The following is a 21,288-nucleotide window of genomic DNA, read 5'->3' on the forward strand; positions in this document are numbered from 1 at the left end:
CTCCTTTAACCTTATTTATTTGTTTAACTGTCATGTTTGTTGTTATTTAATTAAACAAATTCCACTGAGAAATTCAAAAGTATTAATGTTTTTGTTTTTTTTTTTTCAGTGGCGGGGGGGGGGCACCATAAAGCATTTGTGCTTAGGGCACCCAAATGGCTAGCAACGGCCCTGGGGGCGAGGGCCGAGACGAAGAGCGTGGAGAGGGTGTGGCATACGCCAACTTACCATCGGGCACGGGTTAGTCGTAAACTGCAGGATTGGAGAATTAAGGTTAATAAACCTATAGTTTTCTTGGGAGATTCTAATCTAAGTAGGATACCCCCCTTCAATAACGATCAGATTCAAGTGGAGAGCTATCCGGGTGCGAATTTCTATCATTTCTTCAACTTGTTGGAGACAGCACTGGTATGTGACAATACGGGACTGGTGGTGCTATCTATAGGCCTAAATAATAAGGATCAGGACCCTCAAAAGACTTCGATCAAGCAATTGCGTAGGGTGGTGAATGGTGCGAAAATCGCGTTTCCGAATGCGGATATTTTTGTAGCTCACGTCCATTTCTCCAAGTCATTGTCCAAAACTCAGCAGTATAATCTCACCATGATTAATAATTTCATTAGCACGCATTACAATTATTTGCCATGTATATCACAGCAACATTTTCACACTACAGCAGATGGTATTCACTGGACGAAGGAGACTGCTGGAAAAATCTTTGGGAGCTGGTGCGAAAGCCTGCGACTTAGTGAGGGTTTAGAGGGATGATAGAACCGCGAGTGGAGCAGCGGATTGAGGAGATGAATCCTGTTCCTCTGCTAGATTTAAGTTGGTCCTCTTCCTCCAACGTGTTAAACCTTTCCAGGCTTTTTGTTCCATCGTCAGCACAACTAAGTCTATTAGAGAAGGGCCTTACTTTCAGCCCAAAGCCGCGTAGTTTCTCCCGAGAGCTACTCCGTCGTGATTTGCATTATTATCATAGACGATTAAAGTTGAGGGACTACTTTGATAATGATGATTTTTGTAGAGAGCCCTTTATTCAGCCATCCGTTTGGGAGCCGGAGTGGGGAACCTTGAGTGAATCGCTCAGAGATCTAATAAAGAGGGATATCCGGTTATTTCATTCATTTCGGCCGCAGGTGGGTGGGGAGGGCGGTCTCTCGAGGGAGGAACGGCAGGCTCTGAGGGAACTGAAGGAGAATGAAAACATTGTGATAAAACCGGCGGATAAAGGGTCCAAAATAGTCATCATGGATAAACAACAGTTTAGATTGGAGGCCCAAAGACAGCTGGGCAATACAAAGTATTATAAATGTATTTCACATTCGATCCAATCTGAAGTGCAGCGGAGTATCAGGAAGATCATTTATTCATTGTACTATAATAAACATATTTCCGCTAAGCAACGTGACTATTTCTTGGGCCCGGATGATCCTCGCCTGCGTTTGTTTTACCTCTTGCCTAAAATCCATAAGAGCCCCGATACTTGGACTGTCAAATTTGAAATTCCACCCGGGAGGCCGATTGTCTCGGACTGTAGTAGCGCCACATATGTTTCGCAATATATTGATTCGTTTCTCGGGCCGTTATCTAATAGGCACCCGAGCTATCTCAAGGATACATATCATTTTTTAAATATCATTCGCTCTATGTCAGTGCCCATCAATGCATTTTTATTCACAATAGATATTGATAGTTTGTATACGAACATCAATACTGAAATGGGTCTGAGGGCAGTCAGCAATATCTTCCGCCGTTATCCGGATGCTGCGCGTCTGGACGTGGAGATTCTGAAGCTGCTAGAAATCTGCCTGGTTAATAATGACTTTCAATTTGAAAATAAAGTCTATTTACAGATGGAGGGCACGGCGATGGGCCAAAGATATGCTCCTTCATACGCGAACATTTATATGAGCGAATGGGAGAGAGAGGCGCTGGCCAAGTGCCCTTTACAGCCAGTATTTTATTTACGTTTCTTGGATGATATTGTGGGCGCGTGGGCACACGGGGAGGACACCTTCCATCAGTTTGTACATATATTAAATACTCACCACCCATCAATAAAGTTGAAGTATGAGTATAGCCATATTGAGATTAATTTCTTAGATACTACGGGGTTTTTTTTGAGGAGGGGGAGGAGGAGAAGAGGCTGCACACGAGAGTATACTTTAAGCCCACCGATACGCATGCGTTCATACAAATCCAGTTACCATCCACCTCACACGTTCCGAGGGATTGTAAAATCACAGATATTAAGGTTTCACAGGATATGCAGTAAAAGGGAGGACTTCAATAATGCAACGCGCATATTGTTTAAAAGTTTGAGAAGGAGGGGCTATTCACGTTCCTTTTTGAGGAGAGTATACAGAGATACACTCTCGAACCTCTGCACTCCGAGCGCCCGTGAGGAGGATGATAAGGGCACTCCTCTCGATCCAAATGCCATCGGGGATGAAGTTGAAAGGGATAGTCTTTTACCTTTTGTTAGTACGTTCCATGAGAGTTACAAACCTTTTCTTGCTGGTGTCCAACAGAACCTTGGTGACATGAAAACTCGGGGTCGTGTATTTGAGGTACGTTTGATTAAGGCCTTTAGGAAAAATCCTAGTTTGGGTGACCTTTTGGTTAGGGCCAAACTGGGGGGGAGGGAAAGAGAACCACCTGATGCACTCAAGCGCTTTTTGACATATAGCCACATGATTAACAATCCGCATAGTGGGGCCTCTTGGGCGGTCTCTGGAAGATTTTCCTTGGAGGTAAAAAATGTGGTTTATGCAATACAGTGTAGGTGTTGTGGGATAATTTATGTGGGGGAAACTGGGGCCTGCCTGAGAGGGCGCTTACAGCAACACCTGTATGCCGTTCGGGCAGGTGAGCCGTGTTCCACAGTGGCCATCCACTTCAGGGAACACACAGAGGAGGCCCTGAGCATCATGGGCCTGCAGGCTAATCCGGGTTGGTCGGTCGGTCAGCGGAGGAGGATGGAGAAGATCTGGATAGACAGACTGAAAACTTATATGCCAACGGGTCTGAATGTGCCTGCCTGAGAAACGTTTGTGGGAAATACGTTTCTCTGGTTCTTTATTTGTATATATTTGTTATGGGTTTGGATCTTAATAATCTTGTATTCCTATGATGTTGTTAATATGAAGTATATATAATATGGTCTAAAATAATCCGTGGAGACTTCAATGTCTGAGGGAGGGAGGGCAGAAAGATCTGGATTTCCTGTTGTAATTTTCAGGAGCCAAGCCCGGATACCTCATCATATTCTCCGACTGTTATATGAGGCTAAATTGAATAAAACCTTAGAATATACTTATAGAGGTAAGGTTTTAGAGGTATAGTGTGAAATAAAGAAAGTTTCAGCCAAGAAAATGGTCTGGAAATCTGTTGTTTGCTGTTAAAGCATAGAAATGTATATGTGGAGGAACAGATCATAATTGTGTTACAGGGCAAATTGTCACAAAAAAAAAAAAAATAAATCCAAGACTAAAAAGTCAAGATTAAAGTGGTATATGTACTCCTGATAGCCATAAGTCCCCGTAACAGAATTGCATGATAACTGGTTTGAACAGAGAGTGAAACACTAACAGTGTGATGGTTTATTGTAAATACTAATTGCATGGGTTACATATTATTGTTTGATATGAATAAGAAAACCAAAATGATAAAGTTCTTTTCTCTTGGAGCCTGAATCCCCTCCAGAGAGTTATGGGAGATTTGTGGCTATGGGTCTTTTACTATCAAAAAAGGTGACATTGCAGAGTGTGTCAACTATACCTTTTTATGGATTGTGGGGAATAAAGACATTGGGGGAAGGATTAATAATTAACAACACATGAAAGGATGTACAGAAGAAGCCCAAGAAGAGGAGGAGGATGCCGTGGAGAAGGAGAAGAGCCGAAACAGGATGATTCAGCCGATACCTAGGACCGTGCAATAAAGTTTAAGACAAAATATCTAAGCCATAGTCTCTAAATACCCAACCTGAAGAGAACATCACTCAACAGGATTTAACCAATCACTGCCACTGTAAGGAAGGGAGTGTAAAACTAAAGAGGAGGGGTCAGGAGGGGGAAAGGTTAGGGGTTCTACTTTTCTACAACACTGGTTGTTTGTTGTTGGTTTTAAACAAAATAACCAATAATTATTACAAAAATTAAGCAGCATTACTCAATTACTTCCTATTATATAAAAATTAAGCCAATATCTGGAGGAGCTCTATTTACATGAATTTCCCGTGATATATGCCATTTGTCATGTCAAATTTACAATACGGTACACCAAAGTGCTTCACAACAAGGTTCAAACATAACAGCATAACAGCATAACAGAGTACAAACTAACAAAATAGAAATGATAATTAAACAAACAATACAGATAAAATGAGAAATAAATTATGTCAGCATAATTTAAAAAAACACAATCAATGACTATTTGTAAATATAAGGTGGCCATATTTATACATTGGTACATCAATAGAAGATAAATAACATGGGAATAAAATAAAGGGAATGAACAACAACTCACTGAAAATGCTTAGTCAAACAGTTACGTTTTTAACCCTGATTTAAATGAATGGATGGAATAAAAGACGCAAATAGCAGAAGGAAGATTGTTCCAGAGTCTCGGGCATGCCAGGGCAAAAGCATGGTTACCTCTTTGCTTTAGCTGAGATCTAGGCTGCACTAAAAGTCATTGTCCTGATGGTCTTACGGCTCTCCTAAGGTTACATGCCGCAGTACTGTTTATGATTTTAAAGGTAAGCAACAGAATTTTAAACTCAATGCTCATATTAACTTATATTTGATATGAAGCCAATGCAGGTCAGGAAGGACCAGGGTAATAGAGGCAAACCTTCCAATTCCTGGGAAAAAACGTGCTGCAGCATTCTGCAAAAGCTCCAATCTATAAAGAAGGGTGGAGTGGAGACCAAAGTAAAGGGAATTATAATAGTCTAATCAAGAGGTCACAAAAGCATGAATAACTTTCTTAAGGTCCTCGTGTGGTATGCAGTACTTGGCCTTGGGGATTTGATGCATTTAGTAGAAACTACATTTAACTACAGAGGATACTTGTTTGTCAAACAAAGAAGCTGTCAAAATGGACAGCAAAGTTGTTTTCATGTTTTAATTAAAAAACAGTCTGGAAACACAACATAGAGTAGTCAAGACCTTTTTTCCCCCCCTTTACTAGTTAAAAGCTTTAATCAGCAGGGTACTAATTTCCACATCTGTAGTCCACATCTTGACCTTCTCAATAGACACAGTTTTATCTATCATCTCAGTTTGAACATCTCCCTCGCCTTACACCTTACTCTTTTCAACAGTGTCACCTAAAGCTTACCTTGCTTTTGAGCAAGGAAAAGCTCACAAACACTGAAAATGAAGTAGTGTACAGCTTTCAAGTGTAATTTATACATTTTAATATTAATGTCTTTAAAACTATCAGTGACATTGAATGCAGTTATTAATTATTATCAAAACATCAAATTGTTCATAAAACACAAGTTCGATTGTTTTTATTTTAAAGCCAAAATGATACCAGTTACATAACTAGTGTTTTATAAATCTTGATTCATAAACATCTATGTTAGAAACGCATTTCTTATTCACAATACTTGTTATTATTATACATTTCATGTGAAAAAGTTTCATCCTCCTCTTAGTCTTCCTACATCTCTTTTTGAGAATTTAAACTAATGACACATATACCATAAGGATGAATAAACAGTCAACGAAAACCAAAATTTAAAACAAGAACATTTATTATAAAATATTCACACATCTGTCACAACTCTTCCCCTGTCTGAGTGGTGGCCTGAGTCACATCTGAACAAAACAAAGAAAAACAATATTTTTCACATTTGTTATGTATAGAGCAATCAAAAAATTGCATGGATAAAAATGATATTTGCATACATCTAAACCTTATTAAAAAAAACAAATAAACAAATGGAGACAACAACACATGATAATAATCATAGGTTCACACTTTTCTCCAAATGGTTCATCACAAACTCTTCCAAATAAACACTTTGTGTTTGTTTGCATGTAGCCAGAATTTCCATAGTAGTTCATAGAGTATTTTTTCTATGTCCCATATCTTAAAATGGGACACTGAACTGAACCTTCACTGTTTATTGATATATGCCATTTGTCATGTCAAATTTAATTTTAATGGAAACACAGTGAACAGTACTCAACACTTTCTTTCTCCCTTTAGTAGATAGACCTTTATTCAGCAGGGGACTACTTTCCATAACTGTTGTCCACACCCTTGGCTTTCTCAAAAGACAAAGTTTTATCTTTTGTCTCAGTCTCACCTTAGACCCTATTCTTTCAACAGTGTCAACTCAAGGTCCCCCCCCCCGCCTCCCCTAACGATCCTCACACATGAAAACAAAAGACATCAGTTGAATGTCTCCGCCAAAGTTCCTTCAGAAGTGCATATTAGCGAATGGTGCAAAATTTGGCAGTACATTTTACTGTGTGGCCTCTGTGTTTATCTGCCAGTTTATCAGGCTAAATCTGCTGAACTAAAATCCAGCAATGACAGGCTGTGGGAGACACAAAAACAAAAACAAAAAATGGACACAAACACATGCACACACACAAAAACAGTCCTCTACCAAATAATTCTTGTGTGACCTTTCTGTAATGTCTTGTGAGGTTCTATAAAAGAATGAACAAGGTTAGATCAATTTCGTAGCAACAGCTTGTGTTATTAAGCATCTGCATTTATTTAAATGGTAAATGGCCTGTATTTATATAGCGCTTTACTAGTCCCTAAGGACTTCAAAGTTCTCACTGATGGAAGGAGGTTTTGGCTCAAAATCTCACGATACATGGCCCCATTCATTCTGTCCTTAACACGGATCAGTCGTCCTGTCCCCTTGGCAGAAAAACAGCCCCATAGCATGATGTTTCCACCCCCATGCTTCACAGTAGGTATGGTGTTCTTGGGATGCGACTCAGTATTCTTCTTCCTCCAAACACGACGAGTTGAGTTTATACCAAAAAGTTCTACTTTGGTTTCATCTGACCACATGACATTCTCCCAATCCTCTGCTGTATCATCCATGTGCTCTCTGGCAAACTTCAGACGGGCCTGGACATGCACTGGCTTCAGCAGCAGAACACGTCTGGCACTGCGGGATTTGATTCCCTGCCGTTGTAGTGTGTTACTGATGGTGACCTTTGTTACTTTGGTCCCAGCTCTCTGCAGGTCATTCACCAGGTCCCCCCGTGTGGTTCTGGGATCTTTGCTCACCGTTCTCATGATCATTTTGACCCCACGGGATGAGATCTTGCGTGGAGCCCCAGATCGAGGGAGATTATCAGTGGTCTTGTATGTCTTCCATTTTCTGATGATTGCTCCCACAGTTGATTTTTTCACACCAAGCTGCTTGCCTATTGTAGATTCACTCTTCCCAGTCTGGTGCAGGTCTACAATACTTTTCCTGGTGTCCTTCGAAAGCTCTTTGGTCTTGGCCATGGCGGAGTTTGGAGTCTGACTGTTTGAGGCTGTGGACAGGCGTCTTTTATACAGATGATGAGTTCAAACAGGTGCCATTCATACAGGTAACGAGTGGGGGACAGAAAAGCTTCTTACAGAAGACGTTACAGGTCTGTGAGAGCCAGAGATTTTCCTTGTTTGAGGTGACCAAATACTTATTTTCCACCCTGATTTACGAATAAATTCTTTACAAATCCTACCATGTGAATTCATGAATTTTTTTTTTTCACATTCTGTCTCTCACAGTTGAAGTGTACCTCTGGTGCAAATTACTGACCTCTGTCATCATTTTAAGTGGGGGAACTTGCACAATCGGTGGCTGACTAAATACTTTTTTGCCCCACTGTAAGCCATTTATTCAGCGTAAACAACCTGCTGAATCTCTCGTGTCCTCCTCTGACCGGCGGTACAGGCAGGTAAATCTTTCTTTAACTCTGTCCTGCTTAACTTAAAATAATAGAAAACAATAGAAAGAAAAACATTCTTGTAACAGTGCACATTTAGTGCATTTAGTACAATTGGCTTCAGTTGAGGTATTATTTCAGCTTTTCTAATGCTAATCAGCTGCTCCTGTTTGTAAACCCGCTTGTTCCCATGACTACGCATCATAACTCATCATCATTATTCATCTATGTATTACTTTTATGTATTAGTCATCTATTTGTTGTAATCATCTATCCTTGCAGTTGTTTATTACACAAAATAAGTTATATTATCACACTTCTGGCCACATAGCGCTGATATTCACTGCACATGCCCATATTAACTTTTTCCAGCCAGGTGTTTTCCTTTTCCCATTCTTCCCTTTCTCTGAGGGGAACAAACATTGCTGCTCTAATGCTGGGCTTACACTGTGCGATTTTTGGCCCATTTTGAGCCGATTTTTGAGTGATCGGACCGATTTTGGCCTTCATCGTGCATCGTGTAGTATACGTGGGGTAACGAGAAGTGATTAAACACCTCACGACCAGCTCCCGATCATCAATCGCTCGTGAGGGTCTCACCACAGCCGCTCACACTGCTCGCGCGCAAACACGTAAACGTTGGTGTAAAAGATGGAGCAGCACGGCAGTGCTGCGTGTGATCTGGACACAAGCGATGGAGGCACACAACCGTGAAAATAGTTGGATTTACATTGCTGCTCAGTCACAGCTGCCCGATCAATGTTTTTCATTAGCAATTTAGCAAAGTTGATGGTGGTGGTGTGTCTGTGTGAGTGAGAGACGGAGAGAGAGAGCGCGACAGATTTTTTGTTATAACCTTCATTTTATGGAGGCACAGTGTGAGCACTCAGGTCGCATTAGAGCATCGGGCGGTATAGTGTGAGAGTACATCGTGACCTACCAACGTCTAACCCCTGCGAGTCAATCGTGCAGTTTGAGCAGGAGCTGAATAACGTGACTGAAAAAATCGCACAGTGTCTGCCCAGCTTTAGGTTTACTGTCGTCCGAGACTTGCACCTAGTGATGTGTCCTGTGTGTCGAAGCTTCGAATCGCGCGTCGGGTAATCGCGGGGGCGTTTTTCTGAAGCGCGTATCGAGGCTTGCGTTGATTACGTATGCAGTGACGTTCGAGGCCTCGCGGGCAGTCCGTACCACGTGACTGATTCGGGAACTGGTTCACCGGTTCGCGCCAGATTCGAAATAAAATGGGCAGCAAAACACAGCTGATTCCCCCATCACATCGTGTAGTGGAATTGGATTACGTACGTGTTACATAGCTACTGGAGTACTGGACACAAATTTATTTATCCAAACTTGTATAAACTTGCTGTGGTTTTTCTTGCAACCCCTGCTTCATCTGTGCCCTGTGAGAGGATATTTTCAAAAGCAGGAGAAATCCTCTCAAAAAAGAGGAACCGTCTTAAGCCCAGCACTGTGGAAAAGCTGCTATTTTTGAATAAAAACAAATGAAAACTTTATAACAGTGCTCATGACACTAGGGAAAAGTCACAAGCACATTCACATCACAACTCCCTCCCTTTTTGTTTCCATGTACATTCCTGTGTTAAGCTGCCAATTTATTATACACAAACATTAATTAAATTAATATAATATAAAATTATTATAATATTAAATATAACTAATATTTAGAGTTCAGTTATTGGTGTCATGAACAATAGTAATTCCTTTATTCATTCAACTTGAAGTGCCACACACTAGTTTGTGTCATTATTGAGATGTACATAAGCATGATTACGCAGTTACACAATCATCCCAAAAACTGTGTACTGATAGTTTCCACTTTCTCTTTTGTATCAGACATACTGAGACAATATTCGGGATAAATAACCATGAAAAACAATTTATTTATTCAGTTTAGCGGTTTACACATCACATCATTATAATCATTGAGCCCGTTTCACTTGAATTGTCCACTTGATGGCGCAGTAGAGCAAATGAATCATCACAATGCTTCGAACCATGAGTCGACCAGTTGGATGGGAAGCTTCAGTTCATCATGAGGCTTCATCTCACCATCACTACTTGCACCGCAGTGTCGGCGTTTGTTTCCCTGTTGGCCATGCTTCTTGTTGTGGTCATCTGTTGTCTTCCGGTATTTTCTCCGTAAGCGACCTTTCCTCGACCAATGAGATGAGCGGTAATCTGAATTGTCATACTCGAATTGTCATAAGTGTGCTGTCAGCTCATTGGTCACAAAGCAGGAGAGGGGCTGGGAATTATGTTTTCAAACAAAGCGTTAATTCCATTAAAAGTTATAGACTACTTTTGGTTCTCACTGTATTACGGGACAAAGTGCGTCCCTTATTAGCTCAATACGGGACGTGTACTTTTGTTTCGAAATACGGGACGATTCCGTATTTTAAGGGACGGTTGGCAACCCTACTCATACTCTTACTTTTTGATCTGTGGTATTTCCTCAGCCTGGACATGTTTACCTTCTGGCAAGTTGCTCCCTTCACAATACTGGCCACCCCACTTGGTGTGACGCTGGCCACAGTGTACGGTCCTTGGTGCTGGCTGAATAATTTATCTCCAGTTTGTCTCCTTTTTGGATCACCTGACAAAAGAGCATCATCACCTGCTTGACCAACACACTGTATTACATTTTCCCTTTTTGCCTCAACAGATCTCCTTTCCCTGTCACTCACCCTTCTTTAATTGTACAGACCGTTTTAATCAGAACCGTCATCTCCTCAACTCTTGTGTTGATGTCCTCTTCTGGGTTTGCAACCTCAAAGTCCTCACCCATGGGACAGGTGTTCATCACAGCAGGAAGACGTGGATGTCGGTGGAAGAGCAGGAAATAGGGACTGTGACGGGTGGAGTACTGATCACACAAAATCTCTCCATTATTTCATTTTCTCTTGCACTTGTCAATAACTTTTTTTAAAATTAAGTTTAAAAACACATTCTTAAAATGATGCTACACTGTAAAGTATCTTAAAAGTAATACAAAATGTCAAAACAGGAATGCAGTGTTGATAGCATACACCACAGCAGCAAGGTGAACGTCCCAGTCATCGTGGTTCTGGTTGACGTACTTTCTGAGAGCACGCTTAATGTTCTGGTTGGTCCTCTCATCCTTTGAGTTGTATTGTAGAATAGATAAATAAGCATGACTAATTTCATATGAGTTACTTGAGGTTAGATATCCAAATGTTGGTCTGGGGGTGGTAAGCACTGGAGACAGCATGTTTAACATTCAGCATGCTGAAAATGCTGTTGTTGAGCTGCATGAGCAGACTTAGCCTAAATACATCATATCATATGTCAAGGTACGAATAACACTTTCACAAGTTCACAAACTCCTTTCCTTGGTCAGTGATGATTTTCCTGACCATCCCAAACATGTGTAACTTAGAGTTCATGATTGCAGAGACCTCCGCTGCAGTCCTGGACGTGTGTCTAGACGTGTTTCTGGGAGTGGTCCAATTAAATCCATACCCAGCACCTCCCAAGGTTCTTTTACCTGCAGGTCCCAGAACTTATCAAATTAAAATTTAAAGCTACCCTGCAGCACACAAGCTTATTAGTAGTAGTGTGCGATACTGCATATTTTGGTATCAATCCGATACCAAGTAAACACGTGCCACTATCGCTGATACCGATACTTTTCAATAAATAAATGGTAAAAAAAAAAAAGCCTGTATTTATATAGCGCTTTACTAGTCCCTAAGGGCCCTAAAGCGCTTTACACATTCAGTCATCCACACATTCACACACTGGTGATGGCAAGCTACATTGTAGCCACAGCCACCCTGGGACGCACTGACAGAGGCGAGGCTGCCGGACACTGGCGCCACCGGGCCCTCTGACCACCACCACTAGGCAACGGGTGAAGTGTCTTGCCCAAAGACACAACGACCGAGACTGTCGGAGCCAGGGCTCGAACCGGCAACCTTCCGATTACAAGGCGAACTCCCAACTCTTGAGCCATGATCGCCCCAAAATAAGGTGGATGCGTCATTGAATTGATAAATCTCAATTAATTTTCATGACCTTAAGTGTTTGTTTTTTTTTTAAACCCAGGACATAATCAGGAGAAAATTTATAATTACATAGAAAATGCTTTATTATGAATATTTTTTAGAAAAACCTTTACAAAAAAGTGCACCCAAACCAGTAAACAAATTTAAACAAACAAGTACAGTTGAGAAACTATAATACAAAAAATAACAATTAAAATTCTGAACAACAAAAACAACAACTGGTGAAAATATAAATACTAAGTAAACAACTTAACAACCCCCAAAGCCTTCAGTTTGTCTGTGCAGAACAAAGGTTTTGGTTACAGGTTTTCGTTCAAAAACAGTATCATATTAACCTTTTTTCCCTTTAATGCATTTCTTCTGTTAATCACTAACTGCCCTGCTTTTGAAAAAATCCTCTCAGCTGGCACTGATGTTGCAACCACTGTCAGGTATTTTTTGGTAAGGTTGCTCAGAGAGGGGAATGTTTGTACATTGTTTTTCCACCAAAGTAGTGGATCCTGATCCCTCTCTCTGGTTCCTTCCTCAAATGGTCTCAGTGCATTGATGGAGAGATGAATGACAGACCATTCTTCCTCATTTAAACAAAGTGAGCTCTTCCCAAGGACACAGAGGACCTGTGGTAACTGCCTCTTTTTGCTCAAGCAATCTCTCCCACATGTAGAATGTGGAGTTCCACCTTGTCTCAACTGCTTGAATAAGTTTTTGTTCAGGGAACTTCTGCTGCTTCTTGTCTTGTCTGCAACTTTAGTGATGTGGTGAAAGAAAGCAACAATAGCACTGCTTTTCTGCTGAAGCTCAAGCAAGTCAGGCAGGGCTTTAATGGAGTCTTTCACCACCAAATTTAAAGTGTCTGCAAAACATGAGTAGTGTTTCCATCCTGCTTTGCGCACAGCAGCAACCATGTTAGCAGCACTATCTGTTAAAACAGCCAGAATCTTCTCCTTTATGGCCCATTCTTCTGTAATTCTAGTTAATTGTGCAAAAATATTGTCTGCAGTGTGTTATCCAGGAACACAGCATGTTTATAGCACGTATGCCACCATTTGCCAGTTTTCATCAATCATGTGGCATGAGACTGTTAAATATGCTTCTGTGGCTCTTGATGACATCACAGTGGTGAGCACAACATTGCCCACACCATTCAGTGCCTTTCTAATCTTAGCACAACAGTCTTCATAAAAAGCTGGTAGTTTCCCCTCCGTTAAAGATTTTCTACCTGGAATTTTGTACCTGGGGTCAAGTGTCTAAACAAAATTCCCGAAGCCATCATCCTCCACTATGGAAAGAGGTTGTAGGTCTCTCACAATCATCTCTGTCAGTGTTGGGAAGACTACTTTTAAAATGTATTCCACTACAGATTAGAGATTACATGGCCCAAAATGTATTTTGTAACATATTCTGTTATGTCACTCAATGAGAGCAACGTATTCTGAATACTTTCTCTTTGACATGTCAATGGCTGTGAACAAAGAGGTTAACACGTGAGGAGCGGATCAAAATTGTGTTGATATCTGGTGAACGCAGTAACCGGGTCATTGCAGCAGATTTCAATGCAAGACACCTTACGAGACCACCCATCTCCCATGCTACAGTTAGCAAACTGCTTGCTAAGTTTCGTGAAACTGGTTCAGTGTTGGATTTGCCAAAATGTGGATGCAAGAAAACTGTCACTAATGAAGAAACATCAGTGGCTGTCCTAGCTTCATTCAGCAAGAGCCCACAGCGTAGCACTCGCTGCATGTCACTGGAGAGTGGCATTAGTCGAACATCCCTTCGGCGGATATTAGCTACTCACAAATGGCACCCTTACAAACTCCAGCTACTGGAGAGAGAGAAGTATGAAAGACACCTGTGTTGAACGTGCAATTGGCAAGTGCAAGAAAATAGTAAGTGCCTTTTCTTACAATGGGAAAAAGTCTTGACAACAGATGATTCAACGGGTGCTTGAACAGGAGAAGGACTAATCACAGGTCCTGAAAGCAGACAGAAAAACCAGGCACCTGGTACCAACTTGGCAGGGCACTGACATGACAGAATCTGTGTGATTGTTGTGTTTGTATTTGCACTACATATCGCAAGTTTGAAATTTGTTGTGCTATATTTAACAGAAAAGGAACCTGTTGTCATGGTCCGGGTGTGTGCCAGTGTGTCTCCCTCCGAGCCGGCGTCTCCACCCCGGGGAGGGGCCTCAGTGTTTTTGCTGATCGCTTACACCTGTGGGTAATTTAGCCGGGGACTCATAAGGCCAGCGTACTCAATCTCTCTTCGCCAGATTCTCTGCTAACGTCAGTCAGTGCAGGCCACCACCATCATTCCCTATGTATTTTGTGAATCACTTTGCCTCACTGTATGTTTGTCTTTTGTGCGCCTCTCTCTTAGCTACACCCAACTGTCAACCCCTGTCGAAGAGCACCTACTTGGATGCTGGACCATCTGGCAGTCCCACAGGCTATTACCCAAATTACCTACCTGCCTCTCTGCCTCCACGCCAGGAGTTTTTTGGATTTCACACCCGGACTACTCACCCCTCTACGTCATCTCCGACCTCCTTTGGCAAGTACGCAGTACGAAGGAGGATTCTGAACCAGCAACATATTCATATGTCTCCTTATCCGTATCTGAACATCTGCACTCTGTTACAGTGACCCCGACCTTTTCCTGGATCAAATGTGACTTGCTTTCCAGTCCAATCCCTGGAATAGCTGTCCTCTCTGACCCGGACCAGATCATTACTTAGTTTCAGTGGTGGAACGTCGTACTTGTCTACTCTCACCTTTTTGTTTATGAATATTTGTGGAAACATTAAACTTTATTCTTAAAATCTACTTACGAGCTGTTCGGCGTCCTGCGTTTGAGTCCTGTCACTCGTCCAAAACGGTCTCGGCCGTAACACCTGTTAAACGTGAAGGGTTTTCAATTCAAATATGTGCAGCTTTATGTGCAATATAAATAAGTAATCAGGACAGCAGGGAGAATTGTAATGTGTATTTATTTACATTTTGCACTTTATTTTAAACAATTTAGAATTTTGAGTTTTACTGATATTTTACTTGCATTTTATTCAGAAATGTTCGTGCATTTATCTTCATTTGTATTTGTTATTTAAGAATTTTGTGTTACATTGTTTGGAAAAAGTTGAAAAGTTTTGTCATTTAAATTTGTTTTAAGTTTTGCACAATAAATGTTCTTAAAACGGCATTCTGTACTTTTTGAAGTGTGTTTATTCATCTGCAATATATCTGACATGTGTATGTTGAGTCATTTTAAGATCATATACATGTATATGACACACAAGAAAAGAATATATCACGATACATATATTGTTACCACACATGCTTCAAATTATACCGCAATATGAATTTTAGATACGTTAAATTCCACAGTTGATTCATCAAAAACATTTCTTGGTGGTCTGTGTTAAATATCAACACTGCCACATGCTTTATCTGGTCATTGTGCCTTTTAGAAACTGAATATATTGAAAGGTAGCTTTTAACAAGTTTTACTGTTTGTTTATTGGGACTATATTAATGCATATTAATATTTGATTCATTTTGTTTTAGTTTATTCTGGCCTCCTCTTTACAACTTTGTATGTTCTTGTAAAATTGCTGTCTCCACGTTTAGGATTATAATCCACTGTCTCTTGTGCCTTGCTGTTGGTCCTGCCTCCTTTGTCATAATTAGTTTCAGCTGTGACTTGTTACCTTATGTTTCCACTCTCCCTGATTATCTCCTGCATGTATTTAAAGCCTCCGTTTGTAATGCTTCTTTGTCTTGTCACACTGTGTACGCTGTCTGGTCGTGTTGCTTTACTTTATATCAGTTTAATGGCTAAGATTCTGTTCTTCCGTGTCCCCTGCTAAGTTTATGCTTTTTGCCTTTTTGGCCTCTCTGCATCCTTGCATTTCGGTCCCAACTGCACTTCACATTGTATGATACATGAAGGAGACTGTGTGCATATGTGGCAAATAAGCACATAACTTAATTCAGACAGAGCATACAAAGAACAAATTGCGATATTAAAAAAAGGTTGCCGTAAATCATGAAATGTAGCTGAAACAAAAGAACTTCAACAAAACTCAAACAAGTAGTTTAAGTTTTTTTTTTCTTATTTACAGATGGGCACGATAGGTGACATCTAGGTAATATTCTTCTATATATCAAAGCAGAAGAATAGAAATTTGTATTTTATAATATAATCAAATACTACATTAAACCACCATCCTGATCTGGTATCCCTTAACAACAGCAGACAAATCTTTTGTGTCCTCCTTCTCCTCAAGTCACACACTCTTGCATCTCATTCGCAAGCACTTTGCTCAGATTTTCAACTTTGGCACATTTGCTGTAGTGATGACGATATTCCTGAACAGTCATGTTTCACAACCGACACCCTCGACTAGTTTAATGGTTCCATCAGTTTTTTTTTTAATAATAATTATTATTTATTTATTTTTGTAGTCTGGAAGATAAGTCATCACTGCGCCAGCTACATATTCGTGCCAGCCATGATTCTTTTAGATGTATTATCAGAACTGGACATGGAGATGGAGTGCATGAGTGAATTTTCACCAGTCAGAGATACAGATGTGGAGGACAATAAAGGTGTCTTGTTTGTTTGTTTTTTGCTACATATCTTGAGCTGTCTCAGTCCACCTTGGATGTCCATTTCATGATGTCCAATCAGGGAAGCAATCTGCTGAGAGTGACATAAATTGTGCTGTTGTAATCCACAAATCCAAATACTTAATGACATTTTAAGTGTGTTTAGGGAACATAACAAGTCTATACAATCCTAGGAGGAAAAATAATCTTTAACAAGCGAAAGTCTTACCTCGTCTAGCACGCATGGAATGGGTTTTTTCTTTTAATGTTTAAAAGGTTGAGGGTATTTTTAACGGATACAATCTGCCCTCTTATCCAAAATTATTTCTGGGGTACAAAGCAGATTTTGCATTATTCCCAAAAGTAGATGCTGTTTACACACAAGAAGCATTAATTGCTTTTAGGCACACTGACTGTAGCATGCATACAATACCTTTTTTTTTTTTTTTTTTTTTTTTGTGTCCCGTTTGGATCTTTAGCCGTCAGAATTGTTGTCTTAAGGCCAAGAAAGATGCCAAGCGGATTTATTTTACCAAGTGGATCATCATGGCCTTGCCATATTGGTCCATTTGATTGACCTTTATTATAATTATGAATTTATTTTATTTTCAGTTGCTACAAACGGGACAGACATGACTGGGGGATAGGACAGGGAGAAAGAATGAAAGAAAGAGAGGGAGAGAAAGAAAACCAAAGGGGAGAAGAGACGGTGAGAAAGGGGGGAAGAAAGAAAAAAACACCTGGGTCACCTGTATGGAGAAAAAACAGAAGAGAAAGCAAACAACAAAGAGCAACATAATAAAAAAACAAAACAGCTTCATCACAATAAACTAGCTAGCAGTAGATATCAGTAGATACTAAATAATAAACGATATTGTGCAGCACGCAAGATAGACAGCGCACAATGTGCTTTGAGGCAGCAGCCAAGAAAGCTGTAGTCCGCGTCTTTGAATACCCATGTGTTCACCTGTGTGCATACCTGTGTGGATCAGCATGCTTGCATTCCAAAGATTTCTCCATGTAACGATCTGCTAGGGAGTGTGGGGAGCCACAGCCCCGTCCTCCAGGGTATGAAGCAGGTATGGAGGAGATCAAAACTCCAGACATCCAGAGGCCCCCAGAACACAAGAGACCAAGGAAGACCAACAGCCGCGCCACTGTCCCAGTAAGAGCTGAGGAGAGTCCCAGATGAGGGCTCACTCAGCAGCCACCGAGCAGAAGCCAGGGGGAGTTGCAGTGACGCGCCCGTGAGCTCCGCCGGCAGCCAGCTGTGCCTGAGTGACCGAGCCCCAGGCCGAGAGGCCGGGGGCACCCCGCCTCCGAAGTGGCCCGAGCGAGCCCCAGGCTCCAGGCCCCGATAAGCGGCCGCCAAGGAGTGAGCCGGTGTGTACCTGGATGCCCATCCCCAGACACAAAGAACATGCATGCATACAATACCTGATTAACCATCAGTGGAGTTTTGTTAGAATTAAAATTGTCTGATTGGTTTGTGTATTTATATTTTTGCCAACATACATCAACTCCGAAATGCCAGACGGGGATTCATAAAATGGGTTATTCTAAAGATCACTGCAACTACTACAGTTTTATGTTAACTTTAAATGTCAATGTCTAAATTGTCAATGTTTTTTGTGATACTATATTTACATTGTGTTTTCAAGTATGCAGAGACTACTTTACCTTGTAATGTCCTGGCAGTGTTTGATGTGCTTTTTGCTTTCACCCAGTGGGTCTAGAAAAATGCTGCTTCTCTCGCCAGATATGATCACCTAAATGTTGAAGTACTAGAGTTTAGAGTTACAGACTGAATGCACTACTTTATTTATGCTTGACCATGAGATCGACATGGGTAACAAACTATTTAAAACAATACCTACAATGTCTTAGTTAGATGTTTTTTCAACATTCTCTTTTCTTCATTGCAACTAATTCTCCAAGTCTATAATTTAGAGAATTTAATTTGTCACCTATTACGTATATACGGCAATGACCATGAAGTACGAAAAATTGTTACCACCAGCATCCAGTGATGACCTTCATTGGCAACTCCCAAAATGTACTTGTACAACCCTGGGTCAATCTGTAAGACAGTGAAAAAACACGTTAACTAGACCCACCTCAATGATGAAGCTTTTAAAGACAACTTAATGACAGAACATTGTTTAATACGTACATTTTTGGTTTATTCTGCTTCCATAGGAGTGTCATTTCAAATGTGTTGACCATAAATGCTCTGTCAGCACTTTCTTTGTTGAATTTGCTCACCAAGAGCGTTAGATAAGCATTAATAACCTGAAGTTTAAAAAAACATATTTACAATACTATTACGTTCAGTAAGCTACAACCAATTTTCCTGGGAAAATTTTAGCATGTAAACCATAAAAGAAGCCACTTTACCTCACTTCCAAGTTCCCTTTGTGGATCTGTATTGTAAATATCAGTGAGGATTAACTTGCATGATCCAATTTTTGAAAGGACATACGTGTTTAGAAATCTCCCCTCCCCCCAAATCAGAACGTTCAATCAGTACAGAATTCAGCTGACTATTTTAAAACATGATGGTAAATGGACTGATTCTTATATATTCTACTCTCCCGGAGTACTCAAAGCGCTGTATACAACATGCCTCATTCACACCCACTTATGCAAGTGGGTGTGAATGAGGCTTTTTTTTAATTTTTTTAAACAAGCTCTCTTCTATAGAAATGGCATGGTAACTTTTGTAGACCGTTCAGTTCAAAACACCATTTAAGGTCTTGAGGGTCTGCTTTCCATGTAGTGTTACCAGCGTATTTTCCAAAAATATCTTCACAAATAGGAGACTGAATCTGAAAGACCATCTGGCTTTAGTAGGGAGCTACAAAGTGTGTCTCTGTAAGACTGTATAGACAATTTGTAAGCAACTATAGTTTTGTTTCAAGTATTTTTTTAAAGAACTATTATTAATCACACTGGTAAATTTTGTTGGAGTACTCTGCAGAAAAGCCCATGCTTTCATATAAAGGATACATATATTGCCATGTTCTCTTTTATATTAAAAGCTGGTTCCTCTACAGTAAGCTTCTATTGGTGGAAATATATCATTAATATATAATCTCTAATGTAATATAATATTCAATTGTGTGTTATTTAATACTTTTTAAAAAGTAAATATGTCCTAGCCATCAGAAGTGCCCATCTCATAATGGCTGCTTCCAGGAGGATAATACACCATGTGACAAAGCTCAAATAATCTCAAATTGCATTCTTAAACACAACAATGAGTTCACTGTACTCAAATGGCATCTACATTCAAGATAGATAATTTGAGCCAGGTTATTTTAATTGGAGCTCAGTGACTTCTTATCCTCTACTATAAAGCTGTCTAGCCTTACCTATTAAGCCCCACACCCCCGGTACCAGGGGAAAAAGGGAATTCGATCAAGTTTAATCGGTTATAACACTGGGTCAGAAATATAATATATAAATATAAAAGTCCCGACATGTGTGGTACCCTCAGAAACCTCAGAATCTCAGCTAAAATCTCATGTAACCCATTTTTGCAACCACAAAACACAACAAAAACAAGCCGTGATTAAATACACAAAAGTCAGCTCAACAAACAACCGGTGTTCTGACAAACAGTCCTACTTTGGCAAACCGTCCTACCCGTAGGATAATTTTACGGTGTCCCCTGACAAACTGCCCTACTTTGGTAAACCGTCCTACCCGCAGGATAATTTTACGGTGTCCCCTGACAAACTGCCCTACTTTGGCAAAATGTCCTACTGTACGTAATTTATGCACATTTCTGCTGCCACACAATAATTCCAGCATAAATTTAAATTTATGACTATGAGCTTGTAGCTCATAGTCATAAAGCCAGGACGGTTTGCCACTTCTTTTTACCCGTTAAAGTGTGCTTGTAGGTCACATTCACAAAGGTAGCATGGTTTGGCACGTAATTCTTCCTGTCAGAGTATGCTTCTAGCTCATAATAACAAAGGTAGCATGGTTTGGCACTTGTTTGTAGAAGCAGTCTGCATGCCAAGGTGCTTAAGTTATACACCTGTCACCATTGAAATGACCTGACTATATAAACTTTGACAATGAACTCACTCCATTAGAGTTACAGTATATATTTACTGAATATATTTACAGATAAATATATTTGACATTTACAGATCCAACAGAACACAGGGAGAAAGAGCTGAAAAAGAAACAGTATTCATAACAAACTATGCACATTTTTTACACAAGTACTTGACCAGGCTGCTCTCATATTGAGCACATCCAAAATGTGCCCATCTGAGACAAAACTCACACTGCACCTGAAGAGGGAGAAGGGGGGGTGTAAGTGTGTTAACCAACATTACGAATTTGATGAGAAAATAATTACTACAGTGGCTTGCAATAGTATTCGGCCCCCTTGAACTTTTCCACATTTTGTCACAGTACAGCCACAAACATGGATCAATTTTATTGTAATTCCACGTGAAAGACCAATACAAAGTGATGTACACGTGAGAAGTGGAATGAAAATCAAACATGATTCCAAACAGTTTTTACAAATAAATAACTGAAAAGTGGGGTGTGCGTAATTATTCAGCCCCCTGACTCAATACTCAGCTGCCAGTCTTTTAGGGTATGTCTCTACCAGTCTCTAGATGTGCAAAGCTGGTAGAGACATACAAAGACATACAAAGTATGTGAAAGTATTCACTT

At 40.4% G+C, this 21,288-nt stretch overlaps 1 long non-coding RNA gene across 1 annotated transcript; it reads left to right on the forward strand.

Annotated features, from left to right (window-relative positions):
- Positions 1-14,356: 14,356 nt before the first annotated feature.
- On the forward strand, positions 14,357-14,802 carry LOC145423442 (uncharacterized). Its single transcript, XR_013904479.1, has 2 exons — positions 14,357-14,534; positions 14,620-14,802. It is a non-coding gene; the product is annotated as an uncharacterized LOC145423442 (long non-coding RNA).
- Positions 14,803-21,288: the final 6,486 nt, after the last annotated feature.

Source organism: Astatotilapia calliptera, chromosome 22 (genome assembly GCF_964374335.1).
Source record: "Astatotilapia calliptera chromosome 22, fAstCal68.1, whole genome shotgun sequence".
NCBI lineage: Eukaryota > Metazoa > Chordata > Actinopteri > Cichliformes > Cichlidae > Astatotilapia > Astatotilapia calliptera.